General features: G+C 40.9%; 1 pseudogene; it reads left to right on the top strand.

Annotated features, from left to right (window-relative positions):
* Positions 1-4,460: 4,460 nt before the first annotated feature.
* Positions 4,461-5,715, top strand: LOC120878523 (annotated as a pseudogene).
* Positions 5,716-7,139: the final 1,424 nt, after the last annotated feature.

Raw genomic sequence — 7,139 nt, 5'->3', positions numbered from 1 at the left:
CCCACCGTCAGGTTTTCTGAGAAACTGGAATGGCACTTGGGATGCACAGGTGCTCAATGTCTTTGCAGTAATGCAACGGGGTCCTGTTCATCTACAACCGCTCGGGCCCAAGTACCTGCGGCTCTTCTCTCCAGCTGTCTTCCACACTCATGGCTAAGCTGACTTCTGCTCCTACAGTGACTGTTTCATTCCTTCTGGAAGCTAGAAACTTTTATATCATAGCCACTTTCATCTAACTGTTTTTACTTCTACTTCATGGCCTCTGATTACTGCTTCTTTCTGTGAAGTTTCTTTGTCTCCATGCCATTCTATCATTCACCTCTCTCTCAGTGTCTGGTATAATCATCTTCCAGGAGACTGTGACAAAGCCTTAATCCAGATCATGTCTTAAACTACAGTCTAATTTAAATATGAATGTCTTTGGGTTAAGAACCCATCACTGCTCTGCTCAGTTGTTGTCAAGTGTTTGTATTATTGGGCAAAAAAAAAAAAAAAAGAATCCCCCAGTTGGGGGTATAAGTATTACAAGCACACTTAGGCTTCTCAGAGGGGGGTAGCCTGGTCGTCAAGCTGCTCTTAATTGACAGTTTAATATAAAAGCCACTACAAACAAGAAAAGGCTGATACAAGAATGCAAGGACAATTCACTATGAGAAAACCTATTTATACAATCCCAGTGTGTGTTTTCTCAGCTCAGGAGACACTGACAGGCGTCTTGCAATGCATCTCAGTTCTGACATTATCTACCTGGAGATAGATCATCAGATCTCATAGGTTAAGGGCTTGGTCCTTCAAAACTGTCTCACTGACCACTTCAGACGCCAGTCCCAAGTTTAGTTTGTAATCAGCACTGTGGGCTATAGATAGGAGGTTCCCATGACCCCCTTTGTGAGTTTAAGGAATTTGCTAGAGTGGCTCACAGAATTCAGAGGAATGCTTTCTTATTAGATTGCTGGTTTGCTATAAAAGGATGTAACTCAGGAACAGTAAGAAATGATGTGTAGGGCAAGAATTGGGGCAAAGTGCAGAGTTTCCATGCTCTCTCCAAGCACGCCACTCTCCCCGCAAGTGATATCACTAACATAAACTCAGGTGTAGTAGAAGGAGAGTTCTTATGAATATCAAGGAACTTTTCTCATCTTATTACATAGGAAATTCCAGGGGTATTAGGAGCCGTATGCCAGACACAACTGAAAACCAAATACATATTTCTTACTATAAATCACAATAATATAATAATACATCCTACCCATGGGCAAAGGGGAAAAATTGAAAGATATATTGAAAAAAGGGCTGATTCATTTGAAAAGACCCTAATGCTGGGAAAGATTGAATGCGGGAGGAGAAGGGGATGACAGAGGATGAAATGGTTGAATGGCATCACTGACTCAATGGACATGAGTTTGAGTAAACTCCGGAAGTTGGTGATGGACAGGGAGGCCTGGCGTGCTGCAGTCCATGGGGTTGCAAAGAGTCGGACACGACTGAGCGACTGAACTGAACTGATATTGAAGAAAGCAACTGATGTACTCATATAGAGTTGACATTATTTGACATAGCTTTCTAGTAAGGTTCTTAATCTGGTGGGTTTAAATAAAGAAAATTGTAACACTTTGCTGGGGAAACACAGATGTAAACATTCTTTAATGAAAACACAGAAGTGATAGTGAGATTAAAGTGGAGTTACAGGTACCCAGGAAGACCTGAGTGGAGCCGTGGTCCCTGAGTACTGTATATACAGTGGGGCTTAGGATGGAGGAGGAAATGGCAACCCACTCCAGTATCCTTGCCTGGGAAATCCCATGGACAGAGGAGCCTGGTGGGCTACAGTCCACAGGGTCACAAGAGAGTTGGGACATGACTGAGCTATTAAACAGCAACAAGGATGGAAGAAGATAATGTAGTGAATAGACACATCGCTGTGCCCCCTAAAAAAACCCCAAAGAACTTGTATGAAGAGAGAGTAAAGAGAGAAGGAATCACTGTGCTGGTGGAGAGAGGTGAGACATTCTTGGCTGCACGTTGACTAAAGGTGTTTTGAAAGCAAGGAGTTTCTAAAGACTTTAAGCTCTTGGCACTGCTGCATGCCAATCCCCTCTGTCTCCCTCTTACTGTAAATGAAAAATGTTACACACGAAGAACCACTTTTGTGGGTGAGATTTTTTTTTAAGGGTTGGGATGTTGAGAAGGAATCTGAGAAAAAGAGTCTTGAGATTCATGCCTAGCGTGGGGCAGAGAGGACACCAGCCGTGTGGGATGAGAGACGTGTGAAAGTAAAAGTTAATTTGAAGCTGACTGACACAGCCTGAAGACACCACTGGAGACTGTCTCTGGAGAATTCAGAGATGCTGTAGGAGGGAGGGAAGGAAATTGGACTTCTCACAGGATGCTGTCTGAGTGGTTAGAGTTGGTTTTCTCTAAATATCCAAAGGTGAACCAGCCTCAACTGACAACTGAGTTAACCAGTACGTGTAGTAATTCAGTTCATGATTTTACAAAAAGAAAGAGTGGCATTATGGATCCATGGGAAAGGATACATATATAAGAGAGAGGAAAAAAAGAAGAAGCCACCGACCCATACTGATTCAGCTAGGGAAGGATGGAGTCTTATCTGTGTGCTATGTCACTTTGGTCGTGTCTGACTCTTTGTGACCCCATAGACTGTAGCCTGCCAGGCTCCTCATCCATAAAATTCTCCAGGCCAGAATGCTGGAGTGGGTTGCCATGCCCTCCTCCAGGGCATCTTCCCAACCCAGGGAGTGAACCCGCGGTTCTTAGGTCTTATGCATTGGCAGGTGGGTTCTTTACCACTAGCACCACCTGGGAAGCCCATCTGAGTTTAACCAGGTATTTGGTCAAGGGATCATCCATTAAAAATTATACACCTACTCCGTGGCAGGCTCTGTCTTAGGCATTGGGAATAAAGCCATGAACAAAGGAGACAAAACACCTGCTCTCAAAAACTTTCCATTCTGGAGGGTAGAAAGAGACATTTTGAAAGTGAGTGGTAAAGCTCTTGGTGGTTTCGTCGCTAAGTTGTGTCCAACTCTTTGGGACGTCGTGGACTGTAGCCCGCCAGGCCCCTCTGTCCACGGGATTCTCCAGGCAAGAATACTGGAGTGGGTTGCCATTTCCTTCTCCAGTAAAGCTGTTAACAATAGACTATTTCTGGCATACTGAAAACTATACTTTGAAAGTAGGGGATAGGAATGAAGAGAATTTACATGGTGAGCAAAGTGACATGGAAAAACTACCTCAAGGTAACAATGGAGATGGGCCTTGAAAATTATAGAGTAATTAATTCACAATTTAAAGCAAGGGTCAGCAAACTCATTCTGTAAAGGGACAGATAATAAATATTTTAGGCTGTCATTCAGGCTATACTGCAACTATTCAACTCTGCTACTATAGTTCAAAAGAACCCACAGACACTACAAAAATGAGTGTCCTTGGCTCTCTTGGGAATAAAACTTTATTTATAAAACAAATGGCAGTCTGCAAGCCATCGCTTACCTTATTCCTCCTCTACAGTCAGGTTGGTTGTACTCAAACTTGGCTTCATCTCTTCCTTAATGCATGACCTTGTATAAATTACCCCAATCCTCTAACCTTCATATTTCAAAAGAGGAAAAGAAAATAATGCACCTAAACTGTCATAGTTTCTGGTTTATAATAAACTCTCAAAAGATCTTAGCTGTTATTACTATGTGGCTATTTTTATTGTGATAATAAAATAGCTACTGATAATAAACTGTCTTTGATGAGTACGTGTGTGCATATATGTTATACATGCTTGTATGTGTGTACATGTATACATGGAAATGTATGCCTGTGTGAGACTCATCTAACATCCACTTTCTAGATTATGAAAAGATTAAAGAGTGTGCAAATAATATTTCACCAAAAGTGAATATATTGGAGTTTTCGTGGCAGAGGGGCTTTGAGTACCAAAATCATTTCACCTTCTGAGATCTGGAGGACCAAAAACCAACATAGATAGAGCTTCTGGGGCCCCAGAGCATTATTTTAGACAGAATAACTCAAGCTTTGGAATTCGATTGCTGCAAGAGCTACAGTAGAGGAAGACTCAATGGATACTAAGGTAAAATTAATCCCCAGTTGACGTGACAACTTTGTAGAGCAAAGAACTTTGAGAGAAGGAAGCAACATGAAGGAGGAGACTCAGAATCCAGCACAGGGTCACCATGAGACTGCCGGTGAATACTCAGTGACACATGTATGTGGTGAAACGTTTCAAAACTAGACAAAAATGGACTAGGAGGCTGTAACGTGGATGATTCTCAAAGCTCACACAGAACTTGGAGATGTTTGAGTTCTGGCCAGCCAGATTCCAGGAGTCATGTGAATATGCAGAATATAGTCTATTCTAAATCAGCCTACCAAAAAAAAGCTTAAAAGCAAGGCTTAACCCAGAATCTAGTCAAGGCAGTTGTTGAAACTGTCCAGAGAGCCCCCAATCCTACCAACAGTGTTTCTAAGGGTTTCTGTCACAAAACTCTTGAAAGCAGAAGGCCCTTGACTACAAATTTTGAAACAAATCCGAGTGCTTATAACTGGAGCAGCTGGTCAAATTGCATAGTCACTTAAAAATGGATTATTGTTAGAAATGGATCTGCCTTTGGTAAAGACCAGCCTATGATTTTTCTGCTGTTGGATATTACTCTCACGATAGGTGTCTTGGATGGTGTCCTAATGGAACTGTAAGACTGTGCCCAACCCTCCCCAAAGAGGTCACTGCTGCAGATTAAAAAAAAAAAAAAAAAAAAAAGAGATTGCCTCAAAGACCTGGTCGTGGCCATGCTTGTGGGCTTCACATCATAAAAGGGTGGCATGGAGAGGAAAGATGCGTTCAAAGCAAATAGGAAAATCTTCAAATGCCTGGGTGCAGCCTTGAGAAACATGCCAAGAAGTCAGTTATGGTTCTTGTGGTAGGAAGCCCAGCCAATACCAATGGTCTGATTGCTCCAAGTCCATCCCCAGGGAGAACTTTGATTGCCTGACTCTTTTGGATCTTAACTGAGCTGAAATGCTCTGTTAAACTCGGTGTAAAACTTGGTGTGACTTCTTTATTTTTGTGGCTGTGCCATAGGGCATTCGGGGTCTTAGTTCTCTAACCAGGGAGCAAACGCATGCCCCCAGCAGTGAAACGGCCAGGTCCTAACCTCAGACCAGCAGAGAAGTCTCCAGTGTGACTTGCAATGGTGTGAAGAGCGCCATCATCTGGGGAAACCATTCCTCACCTCAGTATCCAGATGTCAATCATGGCAAAGTGAAAGCATACAGAAAGGAAGATGATATTTACGAAGCTCTGAAAGATGACAGCCGGTTCAAGGGAGGATTCCTCAAGGCCGTGCAGCAGCATGGCACTGGGGTCATCAAGGCCTGAAACGTATCCAGTGCAGTGTTGGCTGCAAAAGCCATCTGTGACCACTTCAGACACCACTTCAGACACATCCGGTTTGGAACCCCAAAGGGAGAATTTGTGTCCTTTACACAAAAAGTTGTCTTAAGGCAACTTTTACAGTATTTTGGGTGATCTGCTCTACTCATTACCTGTTATAATCAAGAACAAGACCTGCAAGGTGGTTGAAAGTCTTCCTATTAATGATTTCTCAGATGAGAGAAGATGGATCTTACGGCAAGGGAACGGCAAAAAGAAAAGAAACTGCATTTGCCTTGCTTTCCTCTGCATGACTAGATAATCATTTTGATGTCACTAAGTGCCCCAAAGCGGAAAACTCTAAAGGTTGTCTTTGACTCTAGTATCAGATAATAATAAGGCTATCTTAAATTGTGAAAACAACACATTTTAAAGATAGTGTGTTTCTTGGTATAAATTGGTGACAATTTATCATCATGTTGTTAGTGCTGTATCCTAAATAAAATATGTATTCAAAAAAAGGGAATCTAGTCAATTATTAAGTAACTTAGCTAACAGAGCAAACTTTCACAGTTTAGCACTCTTTTAAAGAAAAATACAAAAGGAAACAAAACCTAGAACTCAGCAGGCTCACACTTAAAATGCTCAGCATGCAATTAACATTTGCTAGACATGCAGAGAAGTATGAACTTCTCATACCAGATTTATAATCTGACAATAGAAACAAACTGGGAAGTGATATAAATGATGGCATTAGCAAATAAGAATGATAAAAGAGCTATCTTAAACATATTCAAGTATTTACAGGAAAATATGAATATAAAGAAGAGGAAAGAGAAGATTTTTTAAAAAATGCCAAATATAATTTTCTAGGATTGAAAGCTACAGCAACTGAAGTAGGAATTTTACTAAATGTTCATAAAAATATATTAGATACTATAAATGAAGAAAAAAATCAGTGAAATTTGAGATATACTAGAAAACAATTGAACTATCCAAACTGAAGTGCAGACAGGGGAAAAAAAAAAAAACTTCTAGAAACAAACGGAAACATTAACAATGAAAACAGAGTCTCAGTGGCCTATGGGGAGAAAATTAAGTAGTAATTATTTAAAATAGGTTATTCCCAGGTGGCACTCGTGGTAAAGAACCCACCTATCAATGCAGGACCTAAGAGATGTGGGTTCAGTCCCTGGGTAAGGAAGATCCCCTGGAGAAGGGCATGGCAACCCACTCCAATAGGAGCCTGGTTCCTTCAATTCCGTTTCTCTTTCTCAAGAATGTTTTTGCTATTCAGGGTCTTTTGTGTTTCCATAACAATTTTAAGATTTTTTTGCTCTGGTTCTGCAAAAACACTGCCGCTGGTAATTTGATAGGAATTGCACTGGAACTGTGGACTGCCGTAGGTGGTAAAGTCACATTGACAATATTGATTCTTCCAAGACACAAGCATGGTATATCTATCTTTCCATCTGTTTGTGTCTTCTTCAGTTTATTTCATCAGCATCTTAAGTTTTTGGAGTACAGGTGTTTTGTCTGCTTAGGTAGGTTTATTCCTAAATATTTTATTCTTTTTGATATGATGGTAAATTGAATTGTTTCTTGAATTTCTCTTTCTGATCTTTCGTTGCGAGTGTACAAAGATGCAACAGATTTCTATGTATTAATTTTGTAACTTGCAAATTCATTGATGAGTGTTACCATATAGACCGATGAGCTCTGGCAGTTTTCTTATAGC

This window comes from Oryx dammah, unplaced genomic scaffold, assembly GCF_014754425.2.
Source record: "Oryx dammah isolate SB20612 unplaced genomic scaffold, SCBI_Odam_1.1 HiC_scaffold_19, whole genome shotgun sequence".
In the NCBI taxonomy this organism is placed as follows: Eukaryota; Metazoa; Chordata; class Mammalia; order Artiodactyla; family Bovidae; genus Oryx; species Oryx dammah.
This window is presented reverse-complemented; position numbering and strand designations above follow the sequence as displayed.